Source organism: Peromyscus maniculatus, chromosome 7, assembly GCF_049852395.1.
Source record: "Peromyscus maniculatus bairdii isolate BWxNUB_F1_BW_parent chromosome 7, HU_Pman_BW_mat_3.1, whole genome shotgun sequence".
NCBI classification, from domain to species: Eukaryota; Metazoa; Chordata; class Mammalia; order Rodentia; family Cricetidae; genus Peromyscus; species Peromyscus maniculatus.
The window spans coordinates 81,131,713-81,159,029 of NC_134858.1; positions in this window are offsets into that span (position 1 = coordinate 81,131,713).

Below are 27,317 nucleotides of genomic sequence, written 5' to 3' on the forward strand. Positions count from 1 at the left end.
GTCATCAGAATGACCTTGAACTTCTGATCCTCCAAGTGCTAAGAGTAGGTGTGTTCTGCCACACTTGGCTTAATATTTCCATCCCCCCTCCCTCCTCCTCCTCCTTTTTCTTCTTTTATTTGTCATTTTGGAATCCAACTAATACACTTCATTTTACCCTCCCTTATTGCCTGTCTATCCTTTCTTGTTTCTGTTTTATTTTTCTGGTTTAATGAACTTACTATCCATGTGATTTGTTAACAGAGGTAGTCTACTCTATTTTTCCATTCTATCCACACATTAACCAACTCCATTGGTTCTTCTTTTTATCATGTATTATCAATCTTACAAGCATATTAATTGCTTTTTTTCTTCCTGGAGATTAACAAATCTCCAGATTTATTTTTTTTTATTCCAGGGTTTCTGGAATTTACCTAGGCAGGCTGAGGTATGTTTTTACTTGCCAGTCTGACAGCTGTCAATGATTTCTTTCCAACCGCTGTGTAGCAAAAACAGGCAATAGCCTAAGAGAAGCTTTCTCCTTCAGAGTACAGAGAATGAAGAATTTCCAATGGTAGGTGACAAGTAGTTTCTAAGAAAAAAAATGCTAAGAGTAAGTGATGTGATCCTTGACGGCACAAGTCCCAAAACATTGGGAACAGTCAGCCCAGCATGACAGTAAAAACTATAAAGCAAAAATGATCAGAAATGAAAGGAGCGCGTCCAGGCCTGGTGATAGGCACCTGTAACCCCAGTGTTTGAGATGTGAAGAGAGGAAGATCTCAAGTTCGAGGCCAGCCTGGGTTGTATACAAGACCCTATTCAGAGACAGAGATACACAAGTGTGTGCTCGAACACACACACACACACACACACACACACACACACACACACACACACACGGGGTAGGGAACTTGAATTAAAATAGGTATGATCAGAAAGAGACTTAAGTAGAATTCTTCTAGTGTTGACTACATCCAGCAGACAAATCAGTACTAAGTTCTTTCATTAGATATATTCTGACCCTTACGTCCCTTCTAGTAAATAATATGTGAATTCCTGACACATATACAAAATCAATCATGCATTTGGCCAAAAAGCAAAGTTCAATGCACTATAAGCTGGAAGGAAGAAAACACAGAGGTTTTTTTTTGTTGTTGTTTTTGAGACAGGTTTCTCTGTGTATCTTTAGTGCCTATCCTGGAACTCGCTCTTAGACCAGGCTGGCCTTGAACTCACAGAGACCTACCTGGCTCTGCCGAAAACATAGTTGTTGTTTTTTGCAGGTTGTCTACTTTAATCATATTTTGCGGGGGTTGCGGGGAGTATAACTTATAAGTTTTAACATTTGGAAATTTATTATATAAATCAAAAGGCATACAAGGTAACATTACATCCTGGAGAACATAGACTATAGCAACATGAGCTACACTCAAAGTGAACTCACCTCTTAAAATAAACTAGATAGAATTAATTGCAGTAAAAGATGGAAATTAGTATGTTAAAAATGAAAAGCCAAAACAAAGCAGAAAGAACAAATAAATCCAAAGGCCATTTTTCTTTTTTTGAGACCGATAAACTCCCCATGAACCTAATTAAAGAGAGAATGCACACGAGAGGCAACTTTTAAAAAATGTGCAGGATTCAAAATGAAGAAACAAGCCCACAGATGCCAATGAGTTCCCAAAACCTAGCAAGTATTGAGGCTTCCAGTTCAATGGCTGCAAACTTGAAAACACGGAGGAAGTGAACAACTTCCTAACAAAATCTAAATTACTTACATTGCCAATCACTAAAGACATCTGTGTGATGATTAAGAATGATTCGTGGAAAAAGGAACAAAGACCAGATGGGTTTGATCTTTAAAGAACAGAGGATTCCAGTGTGATTTAAATATTACCAGGCCACAGGGAAAATATCGCCTCAACTCATTGTAGGAAGACAGATTAATTTTGGTTCCAGGGTGTGATGTGGACTTAAAAGAATATGCAAGATCATTCCCACTTAAGAATGCAGACATAAATTTTTAAACTAATATGTTAAAAATAAAGTGTTAACTATCTTTGTCTCATGTCAGACTCGTGCCCTAGGATTGCTGAAGATTGCATTTAGAAATACCTGGTATTTGTATTATTTAAGTGGCCAAGGCTTGATGGAGGGAGAGAAGCTGATTGTGAGCAATAAACTCGCAACAGTAGCTTGGAAGCGTCATGTCACATCAAAGCTTGGAACTACTCATAGACTCTGCGTCCTCCCCAGGAGCTTGGCTATGAACCATAGCAGCCTCCAATTCTTGGGCAGCTGGGGAAATAAGTCTCCTACTGATGGAGAAATCTTAGAAGGGTACCACAGCATCCATCATGCTCTGGTGACTAGTGTTTCTGAGGGATAAAGTATGAATGAGAATTTGTTCTTGATTGCAAGTGTGCTTTGCTATCAGAGGACGTCTATCATTATAATTCTATGCATCAACAAACTTGAAAAAATATATTAAGACTTTATAATTAGGGCTGAGGAAATAACTCAGTGGTAGAGTGCTTGCCTAGCATGTATAAAACTCTGGGTTTAATTCTTAGCTCCACATACAAAACTTGTTATTACTACTGGATGCTAAAATAGGCATGTGTTAAATTTGCCAATCTATCAGCTGTTTCCTATGCATCTGTAGCATTGTGCACTGCAGATATATGTGTGCAACATGCATTCTGTGTTTTTTTTTTAAAAGGAAAGGAAGGAAGGGAGAGAGGGAGGAAGGAAATAACCATGATATCTTGGCTCTGAGAAATACATTTAGGTTTGCCCCAATTTGTTCAGGAAGCACTCAGACCTAGAGGTTTCTTTTTGCATAGGCATGTGCTGTAAAGTTTCTCATTTAATTAAGTGGTCTCTCCCTACACAAGTCTCTTGCTTTCCTCTTAACACACCACCAATATCCCCAGGACACATTTATGTCTGGAAGGATAAATATAAACACAAATAAGGAAAACAACAAAATATCATCAAAGTGTGATCATTTGTCGAAAGACAAAGTGTACATCTTGACAGAAGGGTGGTAAAAAGAAAGGCAGATCAACACTGGCTGGAAAGGGGGCTGAATCAGGTCTGTTCATACTTCGGTTAATGTATCTTAATAATGCCAAGTAGCCCCCAACACACACACACACACACACACACACACACACACACACACGCACACTCCCCCCTTCTTCATAGTAAGAGAAATTTGAAGGAAGATGTAATAAATGCTAAAATTTAAATGAATATTTTCAAAAATATAGCAATATTAAATCTTAAATACTAAAACATCTCTTCTCTCTAAGTCTCTTGAAGATGCAGAACACATCAGAGATGAACCTGAACTCTTGCCTTCTCAGACAGGGTGAGAACCCCCATCTCTGGGGAACTGAGTAAAGTGTCTGATGTTAGTGATTGCTAGACCTGCCATGTCTAGGATCTGCCACTAGTTCTCAGAACTCATCCACCCTAGCCAAACACATTTGGCACCCATTTGTAGATCAGAGGACAGTGTGGGGAAGCTGGTTCTCTCTTTCTACTTATCTTTCAAGCAGTCTCTCATTATTTCTGCTGCTGTACAGCATACTGGAGCTTCCTGCCCATTCTGTCTACACCTCCCATCTCACGACTGGATTCCTGAGACTACAGACTACAGCCACCACATCTAAGCACTTTGTGTGGGTTCCAGTATCCAACTCAGGTCAGGTTCTCAGGTTGGCCTAACAAGTGCTTTTACCAATGGAACCATCTTGCCTACCTATAATTTTCTTTTCAAGACTTTCTAATCTTGCTAAAAATTAGCCAGTTCTTTTATATACATGCATACATGCATATATTCATACATACACACATACATATTAAATACATACATATTTAAATATGGAAAATTTTTAGTAAATTGCTGGTGGCCTCTTCTTGGTATTGACATGTGAAATAGGATAAGACAGACGAAAACTGTAGCAGGTCTTCACACACTTATGTTTCTTTGTGCCTGTCTTTATCGGGGAAGGAAAGGGCGGAGTATGAAAGAGGATTCTCCAAGGCGATGGAAATACCATGTCAAGCAGTTGAGGCAGACATCTGGTTCACACTGAGCACTAGTCCAGATGAGCTCTTTGGATCCTTTTCCCAGCCTCATACTGCCAAGAGATACCTTGTCACGTGCTGTTCCACTGACAGACAGAACATTCCCAAAGAAATGTAAATGATTCTGACATACAACAGATCTCAAATGCTTTATAAGAAACAGATATTTGTTGGAACGTCAGATAATTAATTACATATTTTCCATCTATTTTGTGGGATTCTTCCCAAGCTTTTCTTTTCATCTTAATTTTCCAGGACTCCTTAGGTGGAAAACTGCAATTACAGCTGACTACAAGAGGCTGTTGGAAGGTAGGTGCACACATTTTATGGTTCCATGATGTTTTTCGTCTCTTTGTTAACTCAGAGGGATACATCTCTATTGAACTGCCCTAATAACCCAGGTCACGTGGTTAGGTGGTAATGTTAAAAAACAAAACTAAACTAAAATTATACATCATTGACTCATTGTTGCAAGCATGGTTGTCTTTTATGTGTATCTTACTCATTTAAACACAAACAACTGGGGGCCAGCAAGATGTCTCCAAACCTTCAGATTCCACTGACTTTGGGCTATGCATTCACCCACCTTCTATCTCTAGAAACATGTTGGCAACCTGGGATCCTACATGCATCAGACTGAACATACCACTGCTTTAAACAATGAAATGTATTTCTCCTTCCCTTAACAATCATCAAGCATAGACAGTTTCCATGCAAACATACTCAGTTTTATCCATGAACGGGTAGGGGGACCCATCTGACCTGAACTAATTCCTGGTACATGTGCAATAAGACAAATGGTGTCCTCTGAGTGAACTTTTAGAGAAAAGCCCCTATTTATCATCTGATGCCTATGCATAAGGTTATAATCAAATGCATTATGGGAAAGGACATGTGCCGTGAGCAAAGGCTTATATAATCCAAGCCTGTCAATCAAATTAGAGAATCACCTTCACTAAGTCCCTTAACAAACAAACTCCTCCAAAAATAACTGGGGCCTGTGGTGGACTAAATGGGAATGGACCCCAGAGGCTTATGTATTTGAATGTTTGGTCACCAGGGAGTGGAACTGCTTGAAGTTTAAAAAGATTACAAGGATTTGAAGACGTGGCCTTGTTGGAGGAAGTGTGCCACTGAACATGAAAATGGGCTTTGAGATCTCAAAAGCCCTTGCCAGGATCCAGTGACGCTCGCTCTCTCTGTCTCTGTCTCTGTCTGTCTCTCTGTCTCTGTCTCTCTCTGTCTTTCTGACTCTCTTTCTGTCTCTCTCTCTCCATCTCTCTCTGCCTCTCTCTCCCTCTCTTTCTCTCTCTCTCCGTCTCTCCATCTTTCTCTCTGTCTCTCCCTCTCTCTTTGTCTCTCTCTGTCTCTTTCTTTCTCTCTCCCTCTGTGTCTCTCCGTCTCTCTTTCTTTCTCTCTCTCTCCCTCTGTCTGTCTTCTCCCCCACCCTGGTCTCTCTCTCCCCCTTTCTCTGTCTTTCTCTCTCTCTCTCCCTGTCTCTTTCTCTCTCTGTCTCTCTCTCCCTCTGTCTGTCTCTACCCCCTCTGTCTCTGTCTCTCTCTTTCTCTTTGTCTCTCTCTTTCTGTCTCTCTCTCTCTCTCTCTCCGCCTCTCTCTCCCTCTGTCTGCCTCCCGCCCCCCGTCTCTCTCTGTCTTTCTCTCTGTCTCTCTCTGCCTGTGGATCAGAATACAGCTCTCAGCTACTGTAGCTCCAGTGCCATACATGTCCCCATCATGATGACGATGGACTGAGCCTCTGAACCTGTAAGCCAGCCCCCAGTGAAATGCTTTATTTCATCAGAGCTGCCTTGGTCCCAGTGTACGAGAGCAGCGCCAGAGCCTTTGAGTTCTCCTCTCTCATTCATGTGGCTTGTTGTCCTTCTGGACAGTGTACCCTGATCTCTACTAACCACTTGGGGCAAGTTTCCTTGCTGCTTTGCAGTCTGTGTGCATATTTATTATAATTCTTTGAATAAGAGGCCAAGAACCTAGAGAGAGTGGAAGGGCCTGGAACTCCACCCCTGATAACAGTGCCAAGAGACTGCCAGGGTAGAAGATAACTGAGTTCAAGTACAGGTAAGGAAGGACTGAGGGCACAAAGTGTGGGTGACTGGAGCCATAGGATCCATTAACTACCTCTGAGTAAGGGGCATCCTTTGAGCAGATACTTGTATACTAGTGCCACGATTTAAGTACTAGATAAGGTGTTATCATAATTCTTAATTTATATGTAACAAGTAAATAGGAGTTTCCATGCTTCTGTCTTGAGAAATATACCTGTTTAAGATACATTCATGAGGATCTGCCATGGAACTGATCTGCTGCTGATCTCCACACCTTTGAATGGCTCTGAGGTGTCTGGTGTCTGCCAGGAATAATAACAACCATTCCTATCTCAAAATCAGAACAGCCTTTCAAAATTCAGAAACCTAGCCAATGCTGTACAGTCTATTGTTCACCATAGATCTCCCCTCTGGTTAGTCAAAGGGCAACAAATAGTATAAGGAATTTGCAAAAATGGCTTTATCCAGGTATGACGGCACACACCTGAAATCCTAGTGTGTGGGAGATTGAGGCAGGAGGATTTTCACAGGGAGTTCCAGGCCAGCAAGGTTTACAAAGTGAGACCTTGTGTTCAAAAAAAAAAACTTTAAAAAGTAATTACCATCATTTCCTCAAGAACAATTATATGCCATGCTGTAGCAGCAGTCTCTAAAATGGTTTGGTAGCTCACAGATGAAGGAACTGGAATTAAGAAATCCATTAATATTTCCCCCCTCCCTCCCCCACCTAGGCCATTTCCTAGCCTACCAACTCTGAACTCCAAGGCATGCATTCTTCCTCCCTGGCCCTGCTGGAGCTCAGGAACACCTAGGAACGCCTAGGAACACCTGCCTGCCTAGCTGACCCAGCAACCTTTACTGATGGTTACAATAACAAATTGGTCACAAGGAGTCCATCAATTAAGTACAGGCCACACACTCACAAAATGATGTAATGTTCAAAATACCCCTGGGTGTTTAGAAAATATTTTATACCATTGACTATGGTGAAAAGTAATTTTCATTATGGAAGCAATCATTTGATCATTGCAATTAGCCAAATTATTACCTATTTGGCTAATTATCTTTTAATTATATAATTTAAAGAATTAAACATCACATGATTCTAGCCAATGCCATATTCTTATTTCATAATTTCCCAGTGAAAAGTGTAATTTGCCATACAGTACAATATAATTTCCTACAGAAATTAAGTCTCATTTTATTCTTAATTACAGGACAAATCTTCCCATAACTGCCATGACCCGTGAAGAACCAATGAGAATTTGGTCTTTCAGGAAAATGCAATTGCAAGAGATTAAACAAAGGCCCTCATCTAGGTTTTTCCAGTCATACCAAGTGCTGGCTTCTCATCCAAAGACCCCAGGGATCTGCACCCAGCACTGGTCCCAAGGGGCTTCCCAGTAGAATATTCCTAAGGGTAAAACAAAGACCAAACAAACAGGAACAACATGATGCCCCAGGGAGCATGTCTGAGGATTCTGATTTAATTGCTCGGGGTGGGGCCCATTGTGTCTTGAATCTCTCTTCAGGTCATACTAATACACAGCCAGGGCTTGAAGATCAGTAAAACGAAAATTTTCGTCTGTTGACATTACTTCCCTTTTATTTAGGAGAGAGTTGTCAAGGAGACTTTCTGAGAAGAGGAGAAGGAAGATGATGATGGCGAGGAGGAGGAGGAAGAGGAGGAGAAGGAGGAGCCAGCTGCCTTTCTGTTGAGCATGTACTGAGCACCAAAGGCAAGAGGACCCAGACAGCCATCTTGACTACAGGCTTGTAGGCTGGAGAGTCAGCATGCAGTGTGGAAGGGTGAGCTGATGGCGTGAGACTCCGTTTCTACACAGATCCTCTCCTCTGCCGCACCACACCAGCGTCACTTGGTAGAGCCATTCAAATTGTTAGGAATTGAAGTTTACCAGCTATGAGAGAAAGCACCTGATTCCAAAGGTTCTTTGTAAAATTATGGGCCACCCTGCTTTGAATTCATAGAATTTACTTAAGAATTTAGAACTGCAGGCTGGAGAGATGACTCAGTCAGTAAAGTGCCTGTCTGTCACACGAGCATGAGCACCTGAGACCAGATCCCTGGTATCCACATAGAAGATGCCCAGGTGGTACACAGCTGTGATCCCAGCAGCACACAGACACAACTGTAATCCCAGTGGTACGCAGCTGTAATCCCAGCCCATCAGGGATGAGAAGCAGGGACAGAAAAATCCCTGTGGCTCACTGGCCTGCCAGCTAGTGGAATCAGTAAGCTCCAGGCTCAGTGACAGATGCTGCTTCAGAAAATAAGATAGACAGCAACTATGGAAGACACCCATCAGCCTCCCCTGGTACCTCATTCACAGGTACACATGGTACACACACACACACACACACACACACACACACACACACACACACACACACTCATGCACTCATGCACACATGCATCACACCAAAAAACAAGTCTGGGCTCAGTCAGAGAAGTGGTTAATATAATTCTGAGGACCTGAGATTAGATTTCTAAGTACCACCCCCACCAAACTGGAAAGAACTTAGAGAGGGGTGGCATGGGCTCATAATCTGAGCTATTCAAGAGGCCAAGGCAGGAGGATTGTTAAATTCAAGGCGTGCAGAGGCCAGCCTGGGCAATCCAGTGAAATTATGTCTCAAAATAAAAAGTACAAAAAGAGTACTGAATGTACTGCTCAGAGCAAGGGGCTAAAACTCAGATCTGGTTTAAGTCTCTTGCTGTCCTAGAATCAGGAATTTTGACACAGTTGACTGAATCATTTACAAAAAACTGAGTCCCCTTTTCTGAGAGAATTTCAAACAATGTTTAAGCCACTAAAGAACCCAAGATGTATGGTGACCATTAAGAAAACTTTTATTAAATTCATTCTTTGACCAATATATATAATAAGAATTAATTATATATGTACATTTCTGATTGTTGTCACCCCCACCTCTCTTGTCCCTGCATGTCCCCTTCCCACGTTCATGCTTCTTTAGCTTGGTTCCATGAGTTTAACCAGGGCCACCTGTGTGACCATGGACTTGAAACTATCCATCGAACTAATGCATGGTAGTTTCTTCAGTAGGTACACACTGAATGTCTGGCACACCCTAAAATTTGTAAATAGCCCACAGTTCAAGAGGGATGGGTATGGCCACATGAGCCCTCCCTCGGTCTACAATTGATTCTTGACAAGTCCAGTCTTGTGTCGGCCCATTGCAGGCAGCCAGTGCCACTGTGAAATCATGACTGTGTTGTCTGCGCCATGCCCAGAAGAGAGCATCTCAGCTTGTCTCCCTTTCTTCCAGCTCTTGAATTCTTTCTGTCCTCCTTCTTCATTGTTCCCTGAGCCTTAGAGGGGGTGGTATGAACGTAGTGGGTAGCCATTCCAGCTTTGACCTGGAAGTATCACCCCCTTTGAGGCTTCAGTAACTGTCACGCCTACAAGGCGGAGCCAAGAGAGGACCCCTGAAGACCTGAGATCCAGATGGGCGAGCTCTCTTGGTTTCTGGATCCTGGATGCTGGAGGTAGACCGAGCAGAGTTCTCCAGAGAACACTGCTGGGCTGTGCTACACCTTTCCCAGACCCTGCAACCTATCCCTTCACTTGTAAGTTACCCCACAAAATAAACCTCTCTTTTAACTACGTGGAGTTGCCTTAATATTTAAACCAATATATGACTGGCCTATTTAGGGATGAACACTGAACCATCATTTATTTTTTTCAACTTGAGCAGCCATGCATCTCTACATTTGCCATTCTTCCTTACAGAGAGAAATCTCTCTGTTGAAGGCTAAGAGTCCCATTTGTCTGTTATTATAAACATCAAGTATTTAGAAGGTAGTTTGGCACAGTGTCAGTTTAGCTAATCACAAGTAGTAAGTTCTCTCCTAAGGTATAAAATCTCCTTATCCATGGAGTTCTAAAATATAGTACCGGGGATGGATTTCCTCTTGTGGAGTGGTCCTCTAAATCAATCAGAGAGTGTTTGGTTGCCTCCATAACAACCATGCCACTACTGCCCCAGGAGGCACCTCTTACCTGGCAGGCTGTTATTGGATTACATAGGATTCTCAGCTGGATAAGATAATTGATGCCTCATCTCCTCTGGCAGCCTGCATTGCCCCTTCCAGGACTATATTAACTGGCCAGCAGGGAGGAAGTATCTAGCTCAGTAACAGTTTGATTTCTCCATATTTTGCACCCCCACTGTGTGGTTTCTTCAGCAGCAGGGTCTTCTTATCAACTACTTCTGGTAGGCAACCAAAAGGAATGCCAAGAGCCTGTATTGTTTGGGAGCCTATGGGTCCTCACTGATGAATAAGTAATGAGAAAGTGTTTTGCATCTGGCACCAGAGTTTTGTTTACTAACCTATGGATATTTAGGTTCAGCATAATGCAGGCTATCATCCTTCTAGCTCTCAAGTGTTTTAGTTGGCTTACCAAGTGATCAGTTTCTGTACGATTTTTTAATTCACCCTTCATTTGGTTAACATTCCATTATCCCTGGCCTCCTCCACCACTCTGCCTCTATCCCTTCAGAAACTCCCCCTGCCCAGTATTCCTCTTCTGTTTCCATACCACTTATGTTCAGTTATACCTCCCTTTTATCATCTTTAAACATATGCTTTACTGAAAAAAAAATCCAAAAGCAAGCTCGCAGTCATTTTTAGTATCAGAATACATCCCTTAACCTGACTGAGATCTACATATAGCAAGAACTCCTTTGATCTTTATTAACCCATTTGTATCTGATCAGCACTCCTTCTTACTTGGAAGCATATATAATCACCCTCATTTGCAAAATAAAAAAAAATAGAGAGAAAAGTAAGTTAAAGCTCATTCTGTATATCTTTTGAACTATGTTAACTTCAAAAGCCACCAAAATGATATGTATGGCACCTTGTAAGATACTTAGGAATAAATTGTTGTGTTGTGTGTAATTATGTGTATATGTGTGCATCTATGTTCATGTGTGTGTGCACATGAGTATTGTATGTGTGCTTACATGTTTGTGTGTATGTGAACATAAGATGTGTGTGAACATGTGTGTGTACATGTTCATGTGTGTGTTCACATGAGCTCATGTATATGTATGTTATGCTTACATGTTCATGTGTATGTACATATAATTGTATGTTTGTGTACATATATTCAGGTACATGTTTGTGTGAATGTGTACATGAGTGTGTATATGTCTATGTGTGTATACATGTTCATATGTGTGTGTACATTACTGTGTATGTGTGTACACACATTCATGTGTTCTTGTAGATGAATATGAATGTGTGTAGGCCAGAGGTCAACATCCAATGTCCTCTCCAATCATTCTTCACCTTATTGTTTGAAACGGGGACTCTCAATAAACCTGGAGCTTGACAATTTGGCTAGACTGACACACCAGTGCTATCACTACAGGTACACACCACTCCATCCAGTCACACATCACATACACACCACACACACACACTCAAAATAAAATGAAGTATTAAAACCATCACATGACCCAACCATTATACACCTGAGTATACAACCAAAGGACACTACATCAATATACCACAGAGATACTTGCACATCCATGTTTATTTATTTCACTGTTCATAAGCGCTAAGAAGTAGAACCTACGTAGATACCCATCAGCCAGCGACTAGATAAAGAAAATGTGAGATGCATATGCTGGATCTTTGCTCAACTTACATAAAAAAGAACAAATTATGTTTCTTTCAGAAAAAATGAATGAAAGTGGAGATCAACACATACAACGAAGGAAGCCAGACTCAGAAAGATAAATATTGCATATTTTCTTATATGTGGAAACGTGTCATTCACATATACACATGAATTATAAGAAATTAGAGAGCCAGGAGTCAGGGAGAGTTCTCAATGGAGGAGAGGGAGAACAAGAGAAGGTACTAAGGGACAGACAGGCAGAACATCACATTTTCTCTCCTGTTGGAATCTAGATTCAGGGAGGAGAGAGAAGAGAAGGAGGAGGGAAGTGTATATTTATGCCATGAAAGCAGAATGTGACTCTTAGGGGTGGAAGGGGACCAGGGAGGGAGGATGGGCAGGAGAGAATGGGGATGGGGAGGTAAATGGCTAAGGGACAATAGTATACGTGTGTGCACAAAAGCTGTAAGGAAGCCCACTGTGTCTAGTTTCACTTCTGTTGTGATAAAACACCCTGACCAAAAGCAACTTAGAGAGAAAAGGCTTATTCTGCATATAATTCCACTTAATGGTCTATCGTCATAGCAAAGTCACAGAGGCAGGAGTTTGAGACAGCTGGTCATATCACATCCACAGTCCAGGGCAGAGAGGAGGAGCGTATCCATGCTGCCAGCTTGCTTCTGCTCAGCTAGCTTTCTTCACCTTTCCACAGTCCAGGGCCCAGCCAATGAGATGGTGCTGCTCACATCCAGAGTGGGTCCTCCCCCCTCAATTAACAATCAAGACAATCCCCTACAGACATGCCCACATGTCAGCCTGATATAGGGAATTCCTCAATTAATATCCTTTTCCCAATTGACTCGAGATTTGTCAAGTTGACAGTTAAAAACTAATCAGCACATATGCTAACTAAAAACAGTAACAGACACTATCAATTCCGTATTCAAGGAAAACAAGTTTTGGCAATTTTCCATGTGTCAGCTTCTAGGTAGGCACTTTCAGAGGAAAGAGTCTATACTTACAGGGAAAATGTTGCTGGCATTTTCAATAGCTCTCATTTCAAGGCTGGCTTTGGTTGCTTGGTTTGAATGGGTTTGGTTCCTTTGAAACAAGGTCTCACTATATGGCCTGGGCTAGTCTTAACTTGTAATCTTCCTGTCTCAGTGTCCCAAGTGCTGGGAGTTCAGGCACCACCCCACCCAGCTTCAAAGTTAGTCTGTTTCAGAGAAGGACTTTTGGAAGAAAGCACCATGAACCAGTTTAAAGCCAAAGCATGTGGCTCCTCACTACCCCAAGCTCTCTCCTCAGTGACATAGGATAAAAAACGGCTTAGTATAATCTGACTTATCATTCCAAGTCCTCCACCCATGGGTGTGCCCATTTGCCATTTTTTTAAATGTGTGATGTATGGAGGATGACCCTGAACTATGGATGCTCAGGAATGTGCCAACCTCTGCATACGTTGACAAGTCTTTCTTGCCTGAATGAGATTCTATAATAAAACCTCTTTTCTTCCTTGCTTAGGGAGAGGTGCTGCTTGGAGAATGAGCCCAGCATTCTTCTTATGCAGGTAAGAAAGTTTTTTTTTCCACCTTTTACCCCCTGGTCATATGTATTGGCTTTACGTTCAAAAAGCAGCAAACCCAGAGCATTTAGTTGCAAGCCCTTTCTATTGATACAAAATATCTTATCTTTTCCAACATAAACACCTTAGTACTATCAATTTCTCTCCTAAAGAATTGCTTTAAAGGCACCCTACAAATTCTGATGTGCTGTGTTCTCATTTCAACTGGTTAAAAATATTTTTCTTATGTCCCTTTTGGCTTTTCAACCTATAGATTATTGAGAAGGGTTTATGTCAGCCAGAAGTTTACAGAGTTTTTCATAAATCTTTCTGTCATTGATTTCTAATTTAATTCCATTGTGGTCAGAAGACATACTTTGTGTTAACTGAGTATATTATAAATTTATATTATATTATATTATATTATATTATATTATATTATATTATATTATATTATATTATATTATATTATATTATATTATATTATATTATATTATATTATTATATTATATTATATTATATTATATTATATTATATTATATTATATATAAATGAAATTAATTATTGAGGCATTTTACATGGTGACAGTATATGGTATACCTTGATAAATGTTCTGCGTGACTCTTGGTGAGAATGTATGTTCTGCTTTTCTTGGATGTTTTGATGTATATATGTACCAACTTTCTCCATTTATGGCTATGTTTTGAGGCCCAACAATTTTTATGTCATCTCCTTTAAACAGTTTTTCTTTGGTGAAGAAAATGCTTGTTTTGTGAAGTTTTCATGCTGCCAAGGCACACATTTTTCTCAGTTTCCAAACAGTATATCAGAGTGGGGATTGGCACCAGAGAACCGGATAGCTAGCCCCACGCAAAGGAAGCAAAGGATTCTGTACTCTTAATCTGGGAAAAATACTACGAATTCTGGGGTTCTTATAAATATTTATTAATGTGCCTTTCCTGCAACTTTTGTTAGTCTATTAGAAAATCCAGCTTTCAGCAGTAGCTGGAATATCACCTGCCAGGGGAGGCTCCTTCACTACATTGCAATTGTGTATTATGCAGTCGCTAAGATTGCTGCACTCACCCAAGAAGAATCCCAGGTTGTCTTGTAGTTCCTTCTACCATATAATGTAATATCCATTCTCCTATTCTCCATGTTGCAGAGATTAAATAGAAGATTCCAGACTCAGGCTGTCCAACTCCAGAACACCTCCCATGTCTGTCTACCATCCCATATACCTAGTCTCATATAATGCTTGGATAGTCTCATTACTCTCCAGGGCTGACCTTTGGTACCGCTGGCTGAGCTGCGGCTGGGTGGGAAGACCGGAGTGTTCACCATGTCAATCCTGCTGTACTCCTTTTCTCCCATTCCTCAAAACTCATGTCACTGGTGCTCCACCATTTGCTCCAAATGCCTCTCTCCCTGTCTCCTCCTCAATGACCTCTGTTCAGCTCTCTTTGAATTGGCTACATGAACTCAACCTGACCCTTCAACTGTGACCTAACATCTCATTGAAGTTTTCAGTCTCTTTCCCCTTGATTCCTGGCACTGAGGCCACTGGTCAATCAGTGTGGAATTCCACACCCAAATTCAGAGCTGGTTGAGGTTCTCACCTCTGGCCCAGCATTAAAGCCTACAGAAAATGAATTGAACTTGCTTGGGCTAAAACGCAGAACTGGAACCACCATGCAGGAACTTCTGGAGGATGGACCTAGGCTTCCTAATCCAATGAATTGTCCAAATAAGCATAACTGTTTAAAGAGAAAGAGAAGCCTCTGGAGTGAGTGAGGCTATGTTTCTGTTACCCAGTGAAAATAAGGCAGGCTTTGTGATCCTGCCTCCTGATTGGCCAAAATTGCAAGGATTTTGACACACAGCCTGAGACCTAAGTAGCCTTTCAACAGGACAACACTGCTGATGTGGCTTCACACACAGGCTGCTGCTCCAGGCTCCTCTCTTTGACTAAACTTCAGACGTGTGTTTATCACCCTTTGAACCTTTACAAACCTCATCCTATTTTGATCTCTGACTTTATGGTGCCCTAGGTGCTTAGTCTGTCTTAATCACTTTATTAATATCTGTAAGGGAAAGTGGCTTTCACTGCAGTGGGACAGCAGACAGTGTAGATTCATGACCCGGAAATTGAACAGATAGTTACTGGAAAGAGGAGCTACCATGGTCGATGAGAGGACAATCTAGATCACTTGCCTTTGAGATCTGCTAGTATCAAAACTCTGTGGTGATTTCCTCAGTTTGTTGTTTTAGGTACTGTCTCTTCTCATTCATTATTTATTTCCAAGTCCAGGAACAATGAATGGGTGACAATGTTGGATAAGTCAAAGATGGTTGGATTGGGTAGAGTAATCGCTAAGTGAGAGGTAAGGCAAACAGAGGCATGGGAGTGAGGATCCAGGACAACTCCAGGCAAGATGTACCAGCCTGCTATAGGGCTTCAGGTTGCTATAGTGTTGGGAGAAGGAAGACAAACACTGAGAAACTGACATCCACCCCAGAGCAGTGGCCACATCCATCTTGCTGTCTGAGGTGAGGTGAGAGCAGAGAGGCTCTCATGAGGCTGACTTCCAGGGAGACCAAAGCTCCTGAATTCTTCCTGTTCCTTCTCCTGACTCTTCCCTCAGTATTTAAAGGGGGACTTGTCAAAATTCTATTAACCATGCCTTTTCTTTACCATCAAGAGAATTAAAGGGCTTTTAGAGAAAAAAATTTTTCAGCCTCCACTTCTTGCCCAAGCAAAGATGTATGAGAAAGTCTATTTAAAGATCTTAGGAGTAGCTGTGATGTCTAAGGTACTTGGGGGGGCAGACCAAGTAGAGCCTGCCAGCCTCCCTAGGGTAAAACACTATATATAGTTATTTACTGTGTATTTGCTAAATGAATTTATTTTGAGTGAGGGTAACTAGACTACAAATACAAAGAATTTCACAAGTAAAGTAACTAGTCAGGAGTCACATTTTCTTGCAATTGATATGCAATTTTTTTTTTATCTTGCGGCAGAATCTTACTCTGTAGCCTAGGCTACCCTCCAACTTCCTTTAAGGCCAGGTTAGCCTCAGACTTACAAGAGTCCTCCCACTTAAGCTTCCCCATTGATGGGATTACAGGCACGGACCACCAAGCCTCGCTTGACAAACACCATTCTTAGGTCTATCACTGCAGTTCCTAACTCAATTCCGGGGAGGAGCCAATACAAATATAATGAATGAATGAATGAATGAAATGAAGTTTACCTTTTTTTGTTTTTTGTTTTTTTCTGAACATGGGAGAACTGGCAGCCTCAATGTCACCGAAAATCTTAGTTAGGGTCTAATCCTATTAAAGCATTGACAGGAACAGCGTGTTCCGATAGTTCATAGTGTCTCAAACCATGTATTTTGAAGTTTTGAACAGTCATTAGTTTACTCATTGCGTTGCTGGGGACTGAACCCACAGACTTGTGCATATGCAGGAAGCATTCCACAAATGCTGGCTGAGAGAGTTCTTAAAAACTATTTGGCTAATGGGTAAGGAAATCACTTGTTACCTGTGACAGATAGTATTGTCAACTTAACACCTAGGAGACAAACTAGGGATACACCTGTGAAGGATTATCTTGACTAGGCTAGCTTCTGGGCATGCTTGTGAAGCATTACCTTGAGTAGATTCACTGAAGCCGGAAGACCTGCCCACCATGGGTAGCACAATTCCCTGGGCTCATATCCTGACCTATAGTAAAAGGATAAAGTGAGTTGAGCACAAGTATTTATCACTCTCTGGTTGCCTGGAGATGCACTATGACCAGCTACCTCAAGTTCCTGCCCAGTAACTTCTGAGAAATGACAAACTCTCACCTAAAATTATAGACAAAATAGGCCCTTCCTGAGTTTGTTCGAGTATTTTGTCGTCGCAGCAGGAATGTAACTAAGACACTGTGCAAACTCGAAGGACTAAGTTCAGATCCCGCTTAGAGCCTGCATCTGCTATGCCAGTGCTGTGCCCACGAGACGGGAGGTGGAGACAGGAGGGAGATGGGACTGCAAGCTGCTAGCTTGCATACACAATGGTGAACATTGCTACAAACAATGTGAAAGGCAACAACCAACAACCAGGGCTGTCCTCTGACCACGAACACCTGTGTGCTCAAACACATAAGAATTTTTTTTAAACTACTGTGTCACATACCAGTCATATGGCAGTAGAGGCACCTGTTCAACATACAAAATTAGCAGATAGAAGAATAACAAAAATCTACTGTAAATCATATGAAACTTTAAAATCTGTAATTTCCTAATGGAAACAAATATAAACATCATTAAAGTATGCACATATACATGTACATTGTGTGTGTGCACATGTGTGTAAATACATACATATAGTGATTAAGATGGTCTTTAACTGTGCAATTAAATAGCCTGGATTTGAAGACCTATTTACTTGTTGGCTTCATGATCTTGAGCAATTTGCTTAATCTCTCTGAGGTTAAGCATGCCCACCTGTGGAATGGTGGTTTGGAATGATTACCAAACAAACCTCACAGCATTTTTATGAGAATAAAATGAGATAATGCATGCATAGGGCTTGGCACAGTGTAGATGTCACACAACTGTCAATGTTGTGTATTCAGCCTAGATGATGACTCACTTGTTCCTGCAATAATCTCTGACTTGTTAAGCATCTGAAGCCCACATATTGAAAAACACTGCCAGATCCTGTCGGAACCAGGACACCAGGACATGATGTGCCTTTAGAAAGAATGATGGAGAGTAGCCTTTTGCTGAGGGAGCTTGACTGAGTTTGGGACATGGAAAACTCCAGCACAGTTGCCTCTCCTCAGAGACTCTGGCTGGCAGCTGAAGCAGCCTCAGGAAGGGTCTACCACTGGGACCCAAGAAGAGCTACCACTGGCTGGACTAGTCCTGGAAGCTAGGTACCACTGCTGGTAAGAGTATCATTGCAGTGTTCATCACAGGTCTGCTGTAGGGTCCCTACTGATGGCACATATCAATGAGGGTGGTCTACAGAGGGGAACAAGGAGATTCCATGACTGAGCTATCACACATGGCCTCCTGTAACATGAATCTTAACAGGTCTTGTTAAATAAAAACCCAGAGTCAGATATAGGGGCAAAAACCTGAGAAATCAGAGGAATAGGAAACACCATAAGCTAATCTCACCTCACTGACATCTCAGTCTCCAAAGAGAGCTACTTCCTATATACCCGCACCCATATGCCTTTCTGTTCTGCTATCTCATTTGCTCTCTTGTCCAGCTACATCACTTCCTCTTCCTGCCCAGCACTGTCATTTCCTGTCTGTCTGTACAGACCTGCAGACCTACATGGTTAACTAGTAATGGAATTTTAGATGTGTGCCACCATGCCTGGCTCTATTCCCAGTGTGCGTGGCCTTGAACTCACAGAGATCCAGACAGATCCCTGCCTCCTGAGTGATAGTATTAAAGGCATGTGCTACCATTGCCTGACTTCTATGTTAATATAGTGGCTAGCTTTTTCCTCTGATCCTCAGATAAATTTTATTAGGGGGAACTATATTGGAGGATACAATACATCACCACAGCCTCTTGCTTACAAAGAAGAGTGGCAGCCCCAACTTTCTATGAAACATCCAGTAGAGTGAATAGAGTATAAACAAACAAACAAACAAAAAACCCTAAATTAAATAAGTGAAAACAAAACAAGAAACTATGCTGTGCACCTGAGCCCCATGGAGGAATGTCAACAGTCGTTTTTTCACCAAAAGAAATTGAGGCCAGAAACTGGATAATGATTAAGCCCATCTGAAAGGCTTGAACTTCTAGAACCTGGTCTTCTAGAGGATCTACAGGTTCTGTCTGGAGTGACTACAGAAGTTATTTTTCAAATGCTTAGTAAGGCAATTGAGATGATAATGATGACCATGTACATTGTGTGCATTTGCATGCATCGACAGTATTTCCTGTGTTACAATAGTACCGTAGTAACAAAATAATGAGACCATACAGGTAATGACAAACATAAAATTTTCTCCAAAACAAGAAACAGAATCCTGCAGTTCAAATCCCAATTATATTAGCAATTGCATTTCTCTGAGGTACAATTTTACCATCATTAATATGGTAATAGAAACTATGGCTCTCAAGGCCACTCTTAGCTCTTATACTTTTTCTGTCTCCAGTAATGGAGATTGAACCATATGACCAGGCAACTCCATGACAAGGTCATGGAGCCTGCCTTCCCCCAGTTCACCTTTTGTGCTTTTGAAGCCTCTTATTTCACCTTGCTGCATCCCCACTCCTCCATACAAGAAGGGTCAACGAACAGGGCCTACCCCCAAGGCTTCTCCTGAGTCCCCATGTACTGGTATTTGCTCTACCCATGATTTGGGGATATGGAGCCTAAAGGAGGTGATGCTTCTTGCCGTTGTACATGACCTCTTAAGAGGAAAGGGAGAAGGGTCACGAGCCCCTTCTTCCTGCTGCCTGCTTCCTGGTCTGATCGAACTGCCAGGTGGATTTGCTCCCAGTCAGAACAGAGGATAACTTCAGCTGTTTACTCAGTTCTGTACTCGTGAGTATATTTCCTCAATTTATATCTTAATAAATTCCTGTTACCCATTAAATAGATTCATGTGAATTGATCTTAACATGTGATGCCAAAATGTTAAAATGTTTCTCCAGTCCTGCCCAGATGAATCTCTCCCACCTGCGTCCTGCAGCTGCTTGGTCCCAAGTAAACACACAGAGGCTTATATTATTTACAAACTGCGCAGCCTATGGGTCAGGCTTCTTGTTAGCTAGCTCTTATAACTTAACTCAACCCATTTCTATTAATCTATATGTTGCCACGTGGCTGTGGCATTACCAGTCGGTTGGCATCTTGTTGCTCCTTGGGCAGAGGGCTGGTGTCTCCTCTGACTTCTCCTCTCCCTTCTTCCTCTCCGCCTCAGTTTGAATGTATTGCCTAACCTTATCCTGCCCTGCCATAGATCAACACAGCTTTATTTATTATCCAATGGGAGCCACACATACTCAGAGTGTACAGAAAGACATCCCCCAGCATCCCCACAATTTTGGTAGTTTCCTCAGAATATCAAATTCTGTATCAAACTCTATTTCCATACTTTCAAAAGGCTGTAGTCTCCAATAGACTGTCACTTCCTACCTTCCCTTAGCAAGTTACTTTAGATGGTAGCTGGGGTTATACACTTTCACTGTGTGTCCTTACAATCCTTAAGACTTTCCCAACAAAACTACTGACCCCTATGCAGCCATTTTCTTCTGATGAAGTAGCGCGCCTTATTTTTCATCATGTGGCCACACATGTTGAGCCAATAATATGCTCCTCTTTCCAAGTTTTTCTCATGAATTTTAAAGAAGAAAACGAAAATGTATCTTTATTTTTGAATCTTCCAATCTTTTCATTTCTGTTCTTCTAGATGAAAAAAGAACAGAAAGAAATTGTTTGTTCCTCCCAAATTATTCATACACAGCAAAATCATACAAAGTTGATCTTAGGAATGATATTGAATTTTTCCCTGAGGGATTGTCAATTGGAAGTAGATTAAAAGTGTTAGAAATTAGAGTTATGATGAGTATATTTAAGTCTGACTTTTTCATAGGTTGGGAAATCATTTCAATGATCAGTACAGCTGTTGAAAAGGACTGAAGGTTATATGCCTGGGACTCTGCAAGCTGGCAGCTTGGATGTAGTGGTGTCCTGCAATGAGGCTTGCAAGAGCAGGTGGGATCCGTGCTTGGTGTGGCTTGTCCCTACAGGTTCATGAGCTAGAGGTTTGCTTCCCTGTTTCACAAGCTCTTCAAGCATAAGAGGATTTGAATTCAAATGAGCTTTCCATGTGAGGCTCCTTCGTTCCATTCCAGAGCCATATAAAGGTGGTATTAGCATTCTCTAAGCGTTTGGTGAACTTTTAGAATCGAATAGCTTGATTTTAAAGTGTAACACACAATACACTTTCTGATGTAAACGTTTAAGCCTCTAGGAAATAAGAGAGTATGTAAACGAATTCCTAAACCAAATACAAAGTAGGCATTTAGGCTATATGATTTGATCTTAATATTTTTTGTCAACATGAATGCATGCTTTTGATATTTAAAGTTAATGTAGTATTTGTTCGTATGCTGCTTAAGAAATTGAAATGGATTGAAGTGGAGCTCCAGATATGAATTTGTATAAGGAAATGTTATTCGGCAACTCAGAGACCTAGTTAAAGTGCCTGGAGCTGCCACATGTACGTAGCAAAGAACTCTTGATAGTTTCTCCCTCAAAAACCTTTCAGTGAAAATTCAGCCTTATAGATATTTGTACCCTCTAAATAATAGAGGGCTTTAAACAAGTTTCACTTAATTGATGCCATTTGGGGATCCTGTTACATAAAAGTAAATGCATGTCCCATAATAAAATTAGTATGCCTGGGCTTACTAATATATAAATAGTATAAATTTAAAGTAAAAACAAAATACACAAAAGAACATAAGTATTTATTAAATCAAAGAAAAATATGAAGAGTCGATGTTCCCTCTGCATCTCCTCTATGGGGCCAGTGTGATCAGAGCCTGCAGTGGGCCCCTGTCTAGGCTGCAGGTACACACCTTCTGCTGCAACTTCACAAAGCAAAGAGCAGAGACAGGGGCCAAGCCCTCTCACGCCTCTGAGAAGGGCACTAATTCCACTCATGAGGGATCCACTCACGAGGGATCCACCTCCTAACATGCACTCCACCCCCTAACACCAAGGCATTTGTGGAAAAAAAGAGCATTCTGTTCATGGCAAAGTTCTGGTAATCACCTGAAGCCTGCATGGAATTGCTGACAGTGAATTTTTCTGACTTAAAGAAACAGGACCTTCATACAGTTCAACCAGACACAACAGTGGGAATATAAATACAGGGTAAATGGTTTAAACTCAGTGTTCAGAGATACCTTTTCACTTGGAAGAAAATCATCATAGGACCGAATATAGGTTTCAGGTAGATGAAGTGTGATGTTGGGGTGATGTGGACCCCTGCTAAGTGAACCCAAGAAGAAGGTCCTGAGGTCGCTGCGGATGTGCCCTCAGAAGAGATTGTTTGATCCCCATTCCTCTGACTTTGTGTCTAGCAAAGGAAGAAGCTCTTCCCACATCGGCCCCTGCTGTGGGATGTTCTGTATGTTAAATGTGTTGCTCTGATTGGTTAATAAATAAAACACTGGTTGGCCAGTAGCCAGGCAGGAAGTATAGGTGGGCCAAGGGGCGAGAATAATTCAGGGAAGTGGAAGGCTGACAGGGAAAGAGCTGCCAGCCACCACCAGGAGAAGATGTGAAGATACCAGTAAGCCACGAGCCACACGGCAAAGTATAAACTAATAGAAATGGGTTCATTTAAGATATAAGAACAGCTAGCAAGAAGCCTGCCACGGCCATGCAGTTTATAAGTAATATAAGTCTCTGTGTGTTTACTTGGTTGGGTCTAAGCGGCTACGGGAATGGCAGGTGAGAGAGATTTGTCCTGACCGTGGCCCAGGCGGGACTAAAAAAACTCTAGCTACAGGCCCCTGCCACTCAGATTTCATAAGCCATGAGGTCCTCACCAGAGCTCATCTGACACTGGTGCCGTGCTTGACGGCTTCTGCAGCTGTGGGCGAAGGATCCATTCTTCTTGATAAAGGAAGGCTGCCATTTCATCTTCATCATAACAGCAGACACAGAATCGGGCCGTGGGGACAGAACCCTGAAGAAGTACTCAAGTAGATCACAGACAGCGCGGGGTGGGGGGTGGGGGTCGTGGTTTTTCAAAACCTAAAAAATCTATAAGCAAGAGAAAAATGAAAGGTGGTCCTCCCAAGGCTGTAACATCAAAGCAAGGTGGTGATAGTGGGTTCACCGTGCGATACGAAAGTTACATGTCACTACTGTTACTCCTGTGAATCTCAAACTAAAAATAACTTCTATAACAGGTTTTGTGGAAGTTAAATAAACCACAGAAACAATGAACCCTGCACCTAATAACCACCTAGTGTCAGATCACATCACACTCTTGGTTGACTTCCCAGTGTTTGACCCATGAACCCTCATTTGAAGGGGAGAAAATGTTTGCAGAGCCAAGCATGAGGACCACTTGCTGGCCTTTGTCAAAGCTCCCGTCAAAGCTGATGCATGAATCACTGGCTTTTTCCACCTATGGGTGCGTGCGTTTGTTTGCTATTTTTGCTTGTTTTACAGATTTGTTTTGGTTTTCTGAGACAGCTGTCATACAACTCTCAGGTGCACCTCAAACCTTTACTCCATTTGTAGCTGAGGATGAACTTGAACTCCCGATTCGCCTGCTTCTGCCTCCCAAAAGGATTAGATGTAAACACTACCATACCTTTTTCAACTAGTTGTTTTAATTGAAACAAGGTTTCCCGTGCAGCCCATTCACCAAGGAGCCCAGACCACTCTTGAGTTCTCATTCCCCTGCCTCAGCCTGAGTGCAAGGATTACAAACATGAACTACCCTGCCCAGCTTATATTTTCTTTGTAATACCAGAACCTGTTTCTATTTTCTCTTCCTTCTTCCTCAAGTTTCATGACTTCCCCCCAGCACTTCTCCTGAGGTGATTTCAAGATCATCAGCAACGACTTTGGAGCACTGCACACCACTGGGAGCTTTGTGGTGCTCTCCTCTCCTCTCCTCCACAGGTCTTGTTTTTTTCCTGGCTCTCCCCTACCTGCATTCCCTTCTCTGGTTTCTGTAACTATTACTGCTCCCCCAGATGCTGACCTATTTTCATTGTATCCTCATGATTTTCTTCCAAGCCATGACTTTAACAGAGTATGTACATTTCCATGCTAGGCGACCACTCAGACTGTTTGCTTCATCATGCAGCCTGCCACTTCAACTCCCTCAAGATTGGCTTTACTTGAATGCCTCAAAGATGCTTCAGGTTAAATCCCCAAGCCTCCCAGCTCTTCCATGCTCCCACACCTTTGCCTCATCACACTGGAAGGCTGGGGTTTGAAAATAGTTGCCACTGAAGAAAATTACTCTTTTCTATTTCACATGGAGTTCCTAAGTCCCACCCAAACAGTGGCATACAGCATCTTCTGAATACGATAGAGCAGGTTTATGTCTTTTGACCCCTGACCCCACTGGATTGGACTCATCTCATCTAAGTTATGTTTTGGTTGCTGGGATGCATTGTTTTAGCTCTCATTTGTTGCTAGGTGATTTCCTCAGGAGTCGCTGGTCTTGGTTGCTGAGTTTCTTATACTCTGTGATTTCCATTAGTAACTAAGCCAGCACTTTTTTTTTTTTTTAATCAGCCTCTGGAGCAGAACAGATGCCAGTCACAGCCACTCCCATCTGTGGACTGTAGCAGCCAGGGGAGGAGTCTGGTGAGAGCTGCAGGTTCTCCGACCCTTTCTGTTCAAAGTCTCGTTCCACGAGCTCTCACGACTCAACCTTCCTGTTTAAATGCTTCTGACATTGGCAATAGGCCTGCAAGCTTGTAAGATGAAGAGGTTTATTAATCTCAAAATGAAAATAAGAAGGTTGAAGCTTTATTTTTAGCAACTGTAGGACACAGTCTTTTTGTTGTTATTCTTTTACAATTGAAACAGGTGTGTTATAGCTGACCTTTCTTTTAATAGGAGATCTTCATTAAAATTAGGTTAGGGAGGATGTCTAGGCTATCTGCCTTGTACAAGCATGTTCTAGTATACATCCATTGTCTAAAAGCATTCTGATAATTGAATTTTGATGTTATTGTGATTAACTAAATGTCCTAGTTAAGCAATCCAAACATGTTGCTTAAAATTTTCTCAGCACTATCCTCAATACCGGAAGGAAATCCGAGGATGAGTTCTACAGCATGGGGGCAGGTGTATGGGGAGAGGAGGAAACCCCAGGTGAGTGAAATCCTGAGTGACTGTGTGCTGTTGACATGGGTACCACCGTGGGAGTGGTAAAGCTTTCCCCAGGTAGGGCTCAGGAGTATGGCAAAGCTTCCTTGGGTTCAAATGTTGGCGATATGTGCAGAAAATGTCCACCACAGCTTCTTCTGAATATTTACATGTAAGAGATAAAACAGGAGGCATTTGTCACAGGAATCCCCAACTCTAAAGGCAAACTCCCTGCATTTGAGTCAGCCTCACCACTTAATGCTTCGATTCCTCGGGGAACTCACTGAACTCTGTGCCCTGGTTTTCTCATACATTAAAAAAAAAAAAAAAAAAAAAAAAAAAAAAAAAAAAAAGTGTAGCACTCGGGAGGCAGAGCCAGGCGGATCTCTGTGAGTTCGAGGCCAGCCTGGGCTACCAAGTGAGTTCCAGGAAAGGCGCAAAGCTACACAGAGAAACCCTGTCTCGAAAAACCAAAAAAAAAAAAAAAAAAAAAAAAAAAAAAAAAAAAAAAGTGTAAAGAAAAGTAATTAATCTCAAGGGACTAGAGTTATCTGATGTGTTTATTTCCCCCATCGCTCTCTTTTGCTCTCTCTCTCTCTCTCTCTCTCTCTCTCTCTCTCTCTCTCTCTCTCACACACACACACACACACACACACACACACACACACACACACACACATTCATTCATTCATTGAGGGAATAAAGCCTAGACATTTCCATTGTGTTTCTAAGCCATGCACTTCTCTGAACTCCAATACCTTATATAAACACTGGAATACTCATCTCTACCCCCATGTCTAACAGGGCCTTCTACTATAGCAAATTAAAACTTGTCATTTAAAATAACTTCAAATGGTTATTTTGTAGTTCTATAAATTGGACCTTTGACACAGGTCTCAGAGGAATAAAATCGAAGTGATGATAGAATGGATTCAGTTTCTTGAGGCTCAAGACAAAAATCTGTTTGGCTGCTTTCTCTAGTCTCTGGCAGCCATCTCTTGGGTCTTGAGCCCCTCTTCATCTCCTGCTGCATCTTTCTCTGACTCTCTTCTACCTCCTCCTTCACTTTTTCAAAAAAATTTAAGCACTAATTCACATGCCATAAAATTAGCCAATTTACAGTTGTCCAAACATCATCGTAACCCAACTCTAGAATAATTCTATCATCTCAAAAGGACAACCTATAACCTCCATTCCTACTCCCTGTGTTTGCCTCCCCTAGGCCTTGGCAACCATGGATCTACTTTTTGTCCATTATAGACTTGGTCATTTGGGACAGTTCACACATGAGCAAGCATAAGCTGTGTTTATAACTGGTTTCTTTTAGTTAGCAAAATGCTTTCCAAGTTCATCAACTTAGTATGAATCAATATTTGCTCATTTGGGTTGATGGGCACATAGATTGTTTCCATGTTTGGGCTACTATGAGCATTCATATGTAAGTTTTATGAGAATAAATTTTTAACTATCTTGTGTATCCACTTAGTAGACCCATATGATAATACCATCCTTAACTGTCTTTATGAACTATCGGACTACTTTTTAAAAGTAACACTTCTACCAGTAGAATATGAGGACTACAATTTCTTTTTTGTTGTTGTTGTTTTTCAAGACAGGGTTTCTCTATGTAGCTTTGTGCCTTTCCTGGAGCTCAATTTGTAGATCAGGCTGGCCTTGAACTCACAGAGATCCTCCTGGCTCTGCCTCTCCCGAGTGCTGGGAATAAAGGCGTGTGCCACCACCGCCCGGCGAGGACTACAATTTTTTTATTAGTTTTTTTGTTCTGTTTGATGTTATCATGTCACTTTTTGAGACAGAGGGTCACCACGCATCCCAGCTTGGCTGGTCCTCCTCCTCTCCCTCCCAAGAGCTGAGTTTATACACTGCCTTACTTGTTACTTGTATCTTTTCATTTTTTTTCTGTGTATGTGTTCATATCCATATGTGCATGTATGTGCATAGGTATATGTGCACATGCGTCCATGGCAGACCAAAGATGGCCATCAGGTGTCTTCCTGGTTCATTCTCTACCTTATTTTTTGAGTCAGGGTCTCTCCC